Source organism: Schistocerca piceifrons, chromosome 3 (genome assembly GCF_021461385.2).
Source record: "Schistocerca piceifrons isolate TAMUIC-IGC-003096 chromosome 3, iqSchPice1.1, whole genome shotgun sequence".
Classification (NCBI taxonomy): domain Eukaryota; kingdom Metazoa; phylum Arthropoda; class Insecta; order Orthoptera; family Acrididae; genus Schistocerca; species Schistocerca piceifrons.
In genome coordinates, this window is record NC_060140.1 from 285471219 (window position 1) to 285484951 (window position 13733).

The window sequence follows — 13733 nt, forward strand, 5'->3', positions numbered from 1 at the left end:
ACGGGTTGGCGTTCTCTGGATCAGGTGGTCGAGCAGCTGCTGGGGTATAGCCTCCCATTCTTGCACCAGTGCCTGTCGGAGCTTCTGAAGCGTAGTAGGGATTTGAAGACGTGCAGCGATACGTCAACCGAGAGCATCCCCGACGTGCTCGATGGGGTTTAGGTCTGGAGAACAGGCAGGCCACTCCAGTCGCCAGATATCTTCTGTTTCAAGGTACCCCTCCTCGATGACAGCTCGGTGGGGCCTTGCGTTATCATCCATCAGGAGGAAAGTGAGACCCACTGCAGCCCTGAAAAGGCGGACATACTGGTGGAAAATGACGTCCCGATACACCTGACCTGTTACAGTCCCTCAGTCAAAGACATGCAGGGGAGTACGTGCACCACCCCACACCATCAAACCACGTCCTCAGGCCCCTTTCAAGGACATCAAAGGGTTGGTCAGATGAAAACTCAGTGGGAATCACTGTTCAGACTATACCTGGACTCGTCCGTGAACGTAACATGGGACCACTGTTCCAGTAACCATGTACTGTGTTCTTGACACTAGGCTTTACGGGCTCTCCTGTGAGCAGGGGTCAGTGTAATGCACCTTGCAGGTCTCCGGTAGACTGTTTGTCTGGAGACAACTATTCCAGTGGCTGCGGTAAGGTCCCGAGCCAGGCTATCTGCAGTACTCCCTGGCTGTCTGCGGGCACTGATGGTGAGATATCGGTCTTCTTGTGGTGTTGTACACTGTGGACGTCCCGTACTGTAGCGCCTGGACACGTTTCCTGTCTGCTGGAATCGTTGCCATAATCTTTGTGGCACTCGGAGGGCCCGTGCTACGACCTGCTGTTTTTGACCATCCTCCAGTCGCCCCAGTATTCTACCCCTCATAACGTCATCAATATGTGTTCTTTGAGCCATTTTCAACACACAGTCACCATTAGCACGTCTGAAAACGTCTACACATTTACTCGCTGCACCGTATTCTGACATGCACCAACACACTCTCCCTATGTGGACTGCTGCCAGCGCCGCCATGCGACGACTGCACGTCATATGCACCACATGTTCACACCCCGAGGTAATTTAAACCCGCAAACCACCCACTAGAGCGTTGTTTCACCATGTATCAGCATTATCCTTAATTTATGAGCATGAGTGTATTTCTCATCTTAGTCACCCTGATGACGAACATATTTCTCCTAACGAGAGACCAGTTTGTCTATAGCGTCCTGTAGAATATTTGATTTTGTTGACGGAGCCACAACTTCACGTCTGCTTATACTGCTTCATTGCCATCAAAGTGATGTACTCGAAGATGTTCTTCGTTTTTGGGAACGGATGAAAATCGGATGGGGCCAAGTCAAAAGCTTATGGAGCATGATGGATGACAGGAACCCAAGACGTAGAATTGTCGCAGCGCTCGTGTGTGGACTGGCATTGTTATCCTGAAGGCGTGGGTGCTCCGTGTGTGGACGAACCCTTCCAAGTCGAAACTCGATTATAGCACGCTGCTCCGCATGCACCGACACACTTGTGATACACACCGCCATATTACAAGCTACAATTAGGAGCCAGCTAGCGGCAGAGGGCTGTAAATACGTGGATACGAAGAAGAAAGAGGTAGAATGTTAAACAAGTTTGTTTACTTTAAAATGGTTTATGAGTTTTCACATAAAAAATCAGAGGCATTACTTTTCAGTACCCCCTAAATATACTAAACAGCTAACCCGCCGCACAATATCAATTGCAGGTTGCCTACCTAACGTCTTTTAGGGGCTACAAAAGTTTGATTTTCTATATTTCATTCAGTCATAACCCAAATTAAAAATTTAAAATGCTGTTATGACCTACTCTGAAATAGCTACAATCTTATCTTAAAGCTTTAACACAATAATTATTACAGTTAGAAACTGTGTATATTCTAAGTCTTGAGGTAGCATAACCCAAACTATATCCATCCAGTACTTGAGAATGAGAGGATTTACCGACTTCCGACAAACTTCACGCATACTTTCAAGCCTTTAAGAAACTTTTTCTCGTTGACATCCCCCACAAAAAGGTGAAAAGGGAAACGTTTACCCTAACCACATTTTCCATGTTCATGTAGTAAAAGTGCAGCATCAAGCATGACGTTTTAATTTATTACTTCTTCACAACACATCTTGCAGACGGTATTCACATATGCTACTCATGTAACTGCAAAATTATTCCGTCTTACGGCACATAGTTCGGGAGATATGACGTTTCATGTACGGCAGTTCGGTTTCTTTAAAGCCTTAGGGGTGCCGGTTTACTTGCATAGTCTAACCCACGCAGCAAACAGGGGCATTCCTACCAGACGAGGCAATTTTTATTCGACATACTAATGCTGTTGGAAAAATATCCCTGTTCTATTCTATTCTTTTGATACATTGGATGTTTTCTTGACCACGATACAGACTTTCAGTAGTATGGAGGAAGGGATCCACACAACTTTGAGGTAAGAAGCCCTGTTCGGAAACGACTGAGTCTCGGAAGCTTTGAAGAGAATCGTGTGCCAAGGAAGTACAATTATTTACGAATTGTTGCTTCTACAATACAACAAACCGATTTATTATGCAGATAGTTGCTAAGATTGTAAGGGAGGTAACCTGACCAACAAGCAGACGTACATCATAAATAGTGGGGATGAGGCGTTCACGGTTTGAGCGGTATTGATAACGTACTGTCACGAAAGACAGGGATCAATGATCGAATCCAGGTCTGATACAAATTTTTAACTTTTTCATGTGTAATCGAAGCAATAAAAATACTGTACACAGAAAGAAGAATTTACGAAGCGCAGAGGACATTACTGGAGAAAAAGATAAAATGCTGCGTCGTAACGTAAATGTTGTCGTACCCTTTGCTCTTGCAATGCAATTCGTAATTTTTCGGTATAAGTATAGTCCAAACGATCTGTTCTTACTATTATAATCACTTTGCTCCTGTGCGAGTTAAAGAAAATAGTCAGCTGCGAAACACATACTGCTGCATGCGTCGAAATTATACGCTGTTCGGAGTGGATTAGATTGTGCCTGATAGTGTAGTGTGGATTAGCAGAAAAATAAACATGTGCATATATGTAATATTGGATACCAGGATTGATAGCAAATTTGTAAAAGCTGTAAGTGTACAACGTCCAGCTGAGCACTGCGGCCACCAACTTAACCATTTTTTCTATTCGGGATAGTAATTAAAAAAGACATTTTAAAGAGAGAGGAAATTCAGTAGCAGTATTTTTTACCTGATTAATTTTTTTACCTGATTAGACATCTTTTGTTACTGCCTGAAAATTGAAGAAGCCGACGTTGCGAATGTGAATATTTTCCTTTTCACCTCAAATATGAAAACTGTTGGCTTTTCAGATACTATGCAGAGCAGTTGAAACGTAGAAATTGTAAAAGAGAGATCAGTTGCAAGAGCGAAACACTGTATGGAGGCGGATTTATGTAGGTATAAATATGCAGCCCGCCGCTTTTTGAATTTTATATGATTTATTTTGCCATTAACTAGTTTTCTATACACTGCAGGCACATCGTTAGATGGAGCTGTTACAGTAACATTAGTTTCTGTACAATGTACAGCTAAACGCTAGATTTGCGGTGTTGTATGAAATAACGGAAATTTGTGCAAAAGTTTCCGAAATGCTTACGAAACGAAATGGTATCCACGACAAATTCATTCCTATTGCGTACAATTTATTCAGCTAAAACACACACACACACACACACACACAGACATACATACACACATACACTCAGTATTTAGGTGGACTTGGTTTCAAAGTAAACAAACACTGAACGTTAGTACAAGTAGTATGTAACATGTTAGATGTCTCTCTTTGCTACGTTGCAATGATGATAATTACAGAATAAAACATTTACAACCATAAGTAAGGGACGCAAGTAAACATTACAAGCGGCAAGTGTTTCCATGAGTTGACAGTATGGATATGATTTAAAAGTTTGATTTAAGTAATTAGAATGAGATATTTATTATATAATTAAAGGGTAAATGAGCTGTTGGTGTAAGTGACAGGCAGAAACGACCATGTAGAGCCGCAGGTGTGTCTACGAATAGTGAAGAACAAGCAGTGACAGGTAAATAGACTGAAATAGTTATTACTTGAATAAACGACTAAAGTAATTCGAAACATACGTGGCAGACACAAACGAAAATAAGCAGATGTAGGAGTTTATGTGAACTGAATTACTGGTTCTGTAATGGTAGAATAATCGGTGATGCAGGAAGATTCATACATCTAATTACTGTTGTTTTTAAAGGTTTTTGGTGCCAGGTCTTCTTGAAAATTCTGGTAGGAAAATAATCTGTTTTGATTCAGTTTTCTCGTTAAATATTTTTTGAGTTAATTTTCGCCAGTTTAAATTAGATTTGTAATTCGTCATACACAACGGATGTAGTGAATTACATGATCTTGTTTCAGCGAAAGAAATATAGATGTAAGTATCAGCGCGCGTTGTTAATTTTAGACTGGAGGGGAAATTAAAACGGAGGGGTTCCTTACTAACGCTAGACTATGTAGTTCCTACAACAGCAGACGCAAACTGAAAAATCCGTGGGTTATCGCGTGTACAGAAAGGCAACCAGTAGCTGAAAGGCGATGGTGGTCAGATGTTGGAAGAAGACTGCTTGCTAAACGAGAAACAGAACGTCCACGGTTATACGTATTTCTGTTTTAAACAGGAAACCATTCTGCCAGCGGGTAACGAAAGATCTCTTTACGACTTTATCGTGCTTTCATCTACACTAAGGCAACTCCAACAGACATTTCAAAGAAAATAGTTTTCAACGTATTCCTTGCCTTCATTTCGACGCCAACTGGGAGTAACGAATGATGGGAGCTTCTGGTGTCTTCTGAGGCGGCAGAACTGCATTACCGAGCTGAGACTTAACGACGTCCATTAGGTGGATAACGGCAACCGTAAGGATCTCACACATCAGAACTCGCGCTGAGCTCACTCGGTTTGTAGCAGTGGCACGGCCAGTAATGAACTGTAGCGTTCACTTACCAAGGCTTTAATTTTTTCTGGTCTAAGAAGCCCGATGGAAATATATGCTTCTAAGATACGTAACGAAGAGGATCAAATAAAAATGCAATAAAATCTTCAGGGACACCTTGCCGCACTAGATCGCAGTAAGAGCGCCGCTTTTATTTCCATTTTCTGGCGAAGTGTCAGTATATCACAGTCCGTCTCCGAATAAATATAGGTGTCGGCGACTGGAATTTTAATCTCACAACTGCCGCTCCACAACAGTTCAACGGCCCGGTTGAGTGTTTACGTAGATATTAACTTGGGTCCGCTGTCCACCACTGCGATGCAGACAGTTTGTGGCAACTCCCTTTCAAAGGCAGGTTGCCAAGCTGCTCTGGGGCAATAACCTTACCTCGATTAACAAGATTCGCTGACACTCGTGTCCCGATTGCGTCCTTAGTAATGCTGTCCTGGAATCCATTGACTGAGCAGATTGAGAGGCGTCGTTTCGAAATCGATCATATGCTTTCCGTTGCAGATCTATTTTCAGAATGTTTTCACTCTGCAGCGGGGTGTAAGCTGATCTGAAACTTTGGTGGTGATTGTAAGTTCATATGGGACCAAACTGCCGATGTCGCCGGTCCCCAGGCTTACACGCTACTTAATCTAACTTAAACTAACTTAATCCAAGGACAACACACACACACACACACACACACACACACACACACACACGCCCAATGGAGGACGGAGGACTCGAACATCCGGCGGATGGAGCCGCGCTAACCGTGCCAAGGCGCGATTACCCCGCGCGGCAGATTTGAAACTTTCCTGGTAAATGTGAGGGCAGGTTATGTGCCGTGCTTGGATAGCATAGTTAGTGGTGCAAATGCCAGCGAAAGACAAAGTTCCCAGGTTCGGGTCCCAGAGCGACCTACTTCCCCTACTAGGAGAATTTCAGATTTCTTTTCCTTTCACAGTCTACGTTACGTATGATCAGTGCAACACTGCACTTGTCCGACGTGAAATTTTCCACATTTGTACGGAATGTGATACACACCAAATATATGAAGTCCGAGATTTTCTTTTATGATGACCAGAAGGTTCCTTATTTTTGCAGGTTGTGAAATACCAGTTGATTCAAAAAGAAAGAACAGGTTTCAGTTGTTTATTACAGACAAACATATAAGATAGATGCACATTCCGCATGTCACTGGATAGAGGAAGATTCAAATTTCTAACACAGCTGCGCTGTCGTTTGTTTTTCTATCAAAAAGGCAACAACACCACAACAGATACCTTTTGTTTGTTGGGATCTGCGCGAAGTCAGTCCATTGTTCAAGTGCAGTGTGAATTCCGCCGTCGATTCAGCAACAAGCCGCCTCTACACAAGCAGATTTATGATTGACATAATTAATTCTTGGAAGCTGGTTCCATTTGCAAAGGAAGGAGGACTGGTCTGCCACGCACGTCTCACGAAAATGTCGTCAATATTCGAGATGCGTTCACACGGAATCCTCTCGGAAGCCCGCAAGACGGACAAGCCATTCACTATTTCCTCAAAGAACTGTGTGGCGTGTTCTGAAACGACGCCTGCTTACGAAGATCTACAAGCTGCAGTTACGGCAGCAATTGTGTCCCGGCGATCATTACAGAAGGTACGAATTTTGCATTTCAGTTCTCCAGGATCTGACAGAGAACACTGTTTCCGAACATCTTTTCGGATGAATCGACGTTTCATCTATCGGGTAAAGTAAACCGCTATAATGTAATAAACTGGGGGGTCATAAAATCCTGGGGTTGTTGTCGAACGTGAAAAAGCCTCTCCGAAACTGAATGCGTTTTGCGTCGTTTCTGTCCACAAAGTTTATGAATCTTTCTGATTTGCGGAGGAATTTGGGACAGGAGTGTCATACTTGGACTTGCTGCAAAATTGGTCGTTTCCGTAACTTCACGAAGATTCCATTGATTTCATTTGTATGCATGACGACGCCCAACCTCACTTTCGCCTTGAGGTGTGGCGTTATCTTAGCAAGACCATCGCACAGCATTGGAATGGAAAGGTCTGCAAGGTTTTGTTCATGGCTTTTGGCCTCTGATGTTAATAGACCTCACAACTTGTGATTTTTTTCTGTGGGGATACGTAACAGACAGAGTTTTTGTCCCATCTATGGCTACTCTTCAAGATCTGAGAAAACGAAGCGTTGACTCCGTCGATTAAATAAACAGGAACGCATTGATTCGTATGTGCAATGAAATGGAATACCGATTCGATGTTTCTCGAGCAACGCATGGTACTCATGTGTAGTGTAGGGTCTAGAGGCTGTGAAACATAAAACTCTGAAACTGCCTGTATCCAGTGAAATGCGCCATGTGTTTCTCTCTGTCGTAGTTTGTCTGAAATAAACAACTGAAATCTGTTCTTCGTTTTCGAACTGCCTTGTACGTGCTTGATAATTTTCTTGAGACAATAAGACGGTAGAGAAGCAGTCTGCTTCGATTAGGCAGCTATGGACGATGGACCCGAGTCGCCAGCTAGGCATAGCATTAAGGGGTCCGCCGGCTCCCATCTGATAATCCAATCATCCCATCTCTCATGACACCCATCACATACTCTCATTACATAAGACACGGTTTGGAAGTAAATTCAGGACACAGGTGCAAAGCTTAATGTCTTGGAACTTTTCGTCGTCAGCTCTCCTCCCTTTGTCGGCCAAATACTGGCAATCAAACTTTCTTCCGATACCAGGACTCGAACCGGCTATCCCGGCTCGTTCGCCACCTCACAGTTCACTACCGTTGTTCACACTGAGCGAGGTGGCGAAGTGGGTTGCGCACTGGACTTGCATTCGGGTGGACAGCGGTTTAAATCCCGCTCGGCCATGCAGGCTAGATTTTCCATTGTTTTCCTAAATCGTTGAAGATCGTTGAAGGCAAATGGCGAAATGTTTTCTGCGAAAAGGACACGGTCGATTTCCATCCACAGTCTTTTCCAGTCCAAGCTTGTACTTCATTTTTAATGATCTTTTCAACAACGAGAAATTAAAATTTACTCATTTTTTCCTTCTTTCAGTAAATTTTTCTGTAAATTGATCCATATTATTTCAGATAAGGGCAGTGTCTAAAATTTATTTTTCGTCTTTGCTTAAACAGTGCTGATGACTCATTAATGAAACTGTAATCTCCCCACGGAAAATTACCCTCTACCACGCAATAATTAATAATTATCAATCAAATCATCCACATTTATTCGCTTTTGGAAAGTATCTGATCGGATTTTCTAGTAATATATGCGCCAACAGCTCGTCGACGCCAAGGTATTTTTCTAGTACGTTTATTCTTTGGAAGAACAGAGATACATATATGTATTCTCCATGGTTGTTAGGGACGGATAACTAGGACAGCTTCGGAAGTATCTGTTGGAAGATTGTCGGGTTGCTAAAAGAGACATATTTGCTCTTCTTCTCGCTAAAGCGAGCTATTAACGTTTGTGCCACTAGCGGGTTATTTGAAGAGAGAGAAAAACTGTAAACGCAAATTAAGTAAGACTTGGAATCAACAGAAAACGGAACATATAATGGAGATGGATTGAATATACAATTTTCCTCAGAAATAAGGTTTGTGACCCTTTTATTCTAGAGTGAATGACGAATGAGTTCTCTGTCTGAATCATTGATGATTGTCTTGGCCCTGTAATTAGTGGGGAAGTTTCAGTTGTGACGAAGAGAGCCTGCAATCACCGAGATTTTATAAAATCGTCCAAAAAGGCTTCGGACACATCTGAAATTCTAAATCTGTCGTAAAATGAACGAATTGTTCAAACGATCGATTTTCCCAACTGAATGCAGCGCTTAACAATAATAATTGATATAAAGATCTTTTACAGCAAGCCAGCCGCTGAATATTAAGACGAAGGGCTCCACCAGAGATTCTATTGGGCTGAGTTCACGTAATGAAATATTATATTTAAAACTGTATATAGATAAAGGACAGAGAGAGAGAGAGAGAGAGAGAGAGAGAGAGAGAGAGAGAGAGAGAGAGCGAATGAAATTAGAGAAAATACGCAGAATCCTCCATTAGTATAATTGTTTGCCTGTCTTATCACGTATCAGCCTAAAGATAAAACAGGAGGCCCTTACTTTACTGTACAGGTTTATGTGTGAGAGACATTACACCAAGTTAGCGGCAAGCTGCATTCACATACTTTCATCATTTACAGTAGAATCCATTATAAAACTACTAACAAAAATAAATAGTGGACCAGTGAGACACTAGAGTAATACCGTGGTAATTACATGAATATCATTGATAGCCTGGAATGTGCAGTCGAAAGTCATTCCTCACACAGGAAATGTGAATACGAGATAGAAGAAAGAAATGAACTTCTCTAAGATAAACTTCGTACGGCAGGGGAATCTATTTATTCAGAAACTAGCAACGAAAGAATATATCGAATGTCAAAGTAACTGCGAAGGTGCATGCCGTTTTTAAAAGGAGTATCTCTAAGTAATGAAAAGTGTGAGGTTATCAACATGAGTAATAAAATGGTTCCGTTAAATTTCGGTTCCTCGATAAATAACGTGAATGTAAAGGCTGTGAACTTAACTAAATATTATAAAGACTTCAGTTACGAACAGCTTAAGTAGATAATGTTGTGGGGAAGGCGAACCAAAGACTACGTTTCACTGACAGTAAGCTTAGAACCGCGTTTCTCAATCTTTTTGTCCTTTGTGGCACACCACAGTTCGTTTCAAGTTTTCGTGACACCCGTACACGTGATATTTTTCCTAGAAGCAAAAAAGCAAACACATAAAGCACATACGTTTTTTGTTATTCGTGTAATCACGTATAATGATAACCAATCTCTTGCAAATTGCTTGTCTATTTCAATTTTTATGACCTAGATATTTTATCTGTGGAAGATTACGAGACACTAAAAATCTCGCGACAAACCTGAAATGTATTCACAACACATCAGTGTACCGCGACACGGTGTCCGAGAAACGCTGGCTTGTAACATACAACTGTCCAAAAAAAAAAACTACCTACACTACGCTTCTGCGTGCTCTGTTACTGTATTGCTGTGCAATATGGGATCCTTACCAGATAGGATTGACGGAGGACACCAAGAAAGCCAAAAGAAAGGCAGTTCATTTCGTATTATCACGAAACAGGGGAGAAGGTGTCACGGATGTGATACACGAGCCGGTGAGGGAGTCGTTAAAACAAGTGCGTTTTTCGTTGCGGTGAGATCTTTTCACGACTTTGCAATCACCTGCCTTCTCCTCCGAATTCAAAATTATTTTGCTGACGCACACGTACATAGGCAGAAATAATGATCGTAATGAAATAATAGAAATCAAAGATCATACAGAGAGATTTGAGTATTCATTTTTCCCGCGCGCTGTTAGACAATGGTAGAGATGTAGTTTGAAGATGGCTCAGCGAACCATCTGCCAGGCACTTAAGTGTGAATTACGAAGCAGTCTTGTAAATGTGAAAGGAAACGGCAAAGCTGTTCCGAAACAAAAGTGTGTTGATAGTGTTGTGACGAAGATCTTCAATTAGAAGATCATACTGACGCTGTGTAAAGCGCACATTTCTAAACGGACATTTTCCGAGCCGTTGGCAGGGCTCTAGAAGTATAACGTCAAGCAGGAACGACGAGTCAATGTTGAGTTTTTTGCTCAAACTGTCAATGTAATACGTATTCCTCATTGTAAGACAGTGGAATAAAGTGACAGCGAGATGACTGGCACGCACCATATGATTTGAACGAGGACTGTAAGGACGGCATCACTAATGTGACAGATTCTTCGCATCCGGTTCCAGCATCCGTGACAGGCACGGAAGATAACAATACCACCGTGAAGAATGTTATCTGAGAAGGCAGACACATTACTACTATGGATACAGCGTCTCTGTTACCAGCTCTGTTACGTACTTCAATCTGCTAAACCGATTTTCCGAAATATGCGTGACATATTAGTACCTAAATACGACTTTTGCAATAAGAATACACGTCTGTAGAATGAATTTTACACTTTGTAGCGGAATGTTCATTGTTTTGAAAGTTTCTGGCAGATTAAAACAGTGTATTGGGATCAAGTTTCGCTCCAGCGAACAGTTTTAATCTGCCAGGAAATTTCAGTACTCATGTTGATTATAATTAATTGGTTTGTCGTGTCCTCCAGTAATACTGTTCGCAGAATAATGATAGAGGTAATATCCACCTGTTCATGAAACAACAGAAAATTTCCAGTCTTCCTCCTCCACTTATACAAACAATTTGCCACACATATGTGTCATCATCAATGAGTCTTTACTTCAATCTGAAATTTTAAATGAAAAGCACAATATTGTCGATATTCTACAGTATTAATCTCTTTCATTTACTGGTTTTTGGCTGGCGAGGCCATCATCATACTTTAACTTACTATCCTCATCAAAGATGGTACAATGCTGGTGAAAAACATGGAAAAAGTATCATACATAGAGAGTGAGTTACAAACACAAATGTTATTGGCTAATGTTGTCCTCCTCCCTTCCACTTACCTGCGCACACACACACGAACGTAATGGTATTTTCGAGTTTTAGTTTCAATGTTTTTCTTTCTGATCTGTTCTCTTTATAGTTATTTGCTGTCGATTATTAACAGTTACTTTACTACTACACTATCAAAGATAACATTTACTCTACGTTTACACCTCACTCTGCGTTACACTCTTCTCAGTGTTGTTCATTAGTACTATACCCAAAATAACGACAGTTAGTTAAAGTTTGATGACGGCTTTGTGAGCAGAAAGCCGATTAACTAAATAAGTTAATACTATAGATCACCTACCATTTTGTGCTTTTCAGTTATACTTATGAAGTTATTCAACCAAGAAGTGATCGAAGACTCATTTAACATTATACTTGAAAGTTAAAAAATTATTGTTGAATTGTAATAATTTTAACTGTTAAAACATACTGCATTATATTCAACACTGTTACACAACTTATATTTTGGTTCAAGCCCTATACATTCGATGTGTGTTTCATTATTTTAGGTTTCATTTATAAACGGCCTATAAAGCCGAAAATGACCACTCTTGATAAGAAAATAAAATTTTGGCAAAAACCCTACTGCTCGGAGAGAACCGTGGTGTAACCTCTAACAGCTTCATACCTACTGTGGAATCAAATGTTGAACAATATTATTTATTTGTTCCAAGAGGATTGCTGAAGGCATTACTCTCTCACCTCAGGTAAATATTCTTGTTTCTTCTACGTCTTCTTCTCCTTCCTCCTTCCTTCTAGTTTTAGGCCTTTGCCTGTCATGTCCTATTATTCAGTGCCTCTATTATCTGAAGTTAGATTCTGTTTCATCTCTTTATCTCTTTCTTGGTCTACCTAATGATTTTTCCCTATTGACCGATAGTTCATTTTATTTTGGGAATTCTATTTTCATCTACTCTCTTTATACGGTTTCTCCATTTGTTTCTATACTCTCTGATCTGTTCATTTGTGCTTCTAAATCTATTTCTTGCCTGATTTTTGTGTTCCTTACCATATCAAACAATCTTGAGCCAGTTGTTCTTATCAAAAGCCTCGGTTTTGCAGATTCTATTCTTAGTTCAATTACGCCTATTATTAGTAAAGCCCAACATCTTCAGGAATGGAGAAAGCGGTCTTTATGTAAGTTATTAAAATTTAAAAACTGTGACAAAAAATCTTTTAACATCTAGACAGCTGTTGTGTCCACGTCTCACTGCCGTAAAACATATCTGACATTGCCATTACTTAGTAGAACGTTCTTAGCGCTTGTTCTCTCAACCTTTTATTCAGCGTTTTGCATATTGTCTCACTAATGCAACTGAATTTGCCAGTTTTTTGGTATATCTTTGTAGTTTGTGAAGAACGTTGAATTTATTCCACTCGCCCTATTTTTTGCAACGGCCTTGCAGCAGTGGATACACCGGTTCCCATGAGATCACCGAAGTTAACCGCTGTCGGGCGTGGCTGGCAATTGGATTGGTGGCCACCCGGCCCGCCATGCGCTGTTGCCATTTTCTGGGTGCACTCAGCCTCGTGATGCCAATTGAGGAGCTACTCGGCCGAATAGTAGCTGTCCGGTCAAAGAAAACCATCATAACGACCGGGAGAGCGGTGTGTTCATCACACGCCCCCTCTTATCCGCATCCTCAGCTGAGTATGACACGGCGGTCGGATGGGCCCAATGAGCCACTTGTAGCCTGCAGACGGAGTGCTTCCCTATTTTCTGGTAGTTTATTGCAAGTTGCATGGGACCGGATCTTGACCTTTAAACGCCATAATTTGTTTCTTTGGCTCGAGGCTCTTAAGTTATAGCTATTAGCGTTTACATTTAATTTATAAATGGATTTTTGAAGCGTGTCCTCAGTGTCAGCCATAAGAAGTTGGTCATTAGCAAAGAGTGTTCTTACTAAGTAATTTCTTTAATCAATGTTATGGGTGTAAAACTCTATTCTTTTAGCCATTGTCTCACCATATCATCAATATATGCTGTCCGTCCATTATGTTCCGAGATTGATTTTTTTTCGTAGCATGTAAGTGACCTCAGGGAAGTAACTACCATCGCAGCCTGAACTAATAATTGCAAACAACAAATGTACGTGCAGATAGTGAGCTATGAGCAGACGGTGTTAAGTAGTGGACGTGCGGCCGTTGTTGTCTTTCAAGTGTTCAAGAATTCTCCGGAATGTT

At 41.2% G+C, this 13733-nt stretch overlaps 1 protein-coding gene across 1 annotated transcript in view; it reads right to left on the bottom strand.

Annotated features, from left to right (window-relative positions):
- Positions 1 to 13733, bottom strand: part of LOC124788203 (ABC transporter G family member 20) — a 395732-nt gene that overhangs the window by 76018 nt on the left and 305981 nt on the right. The window lies entirely within an intron of this gene.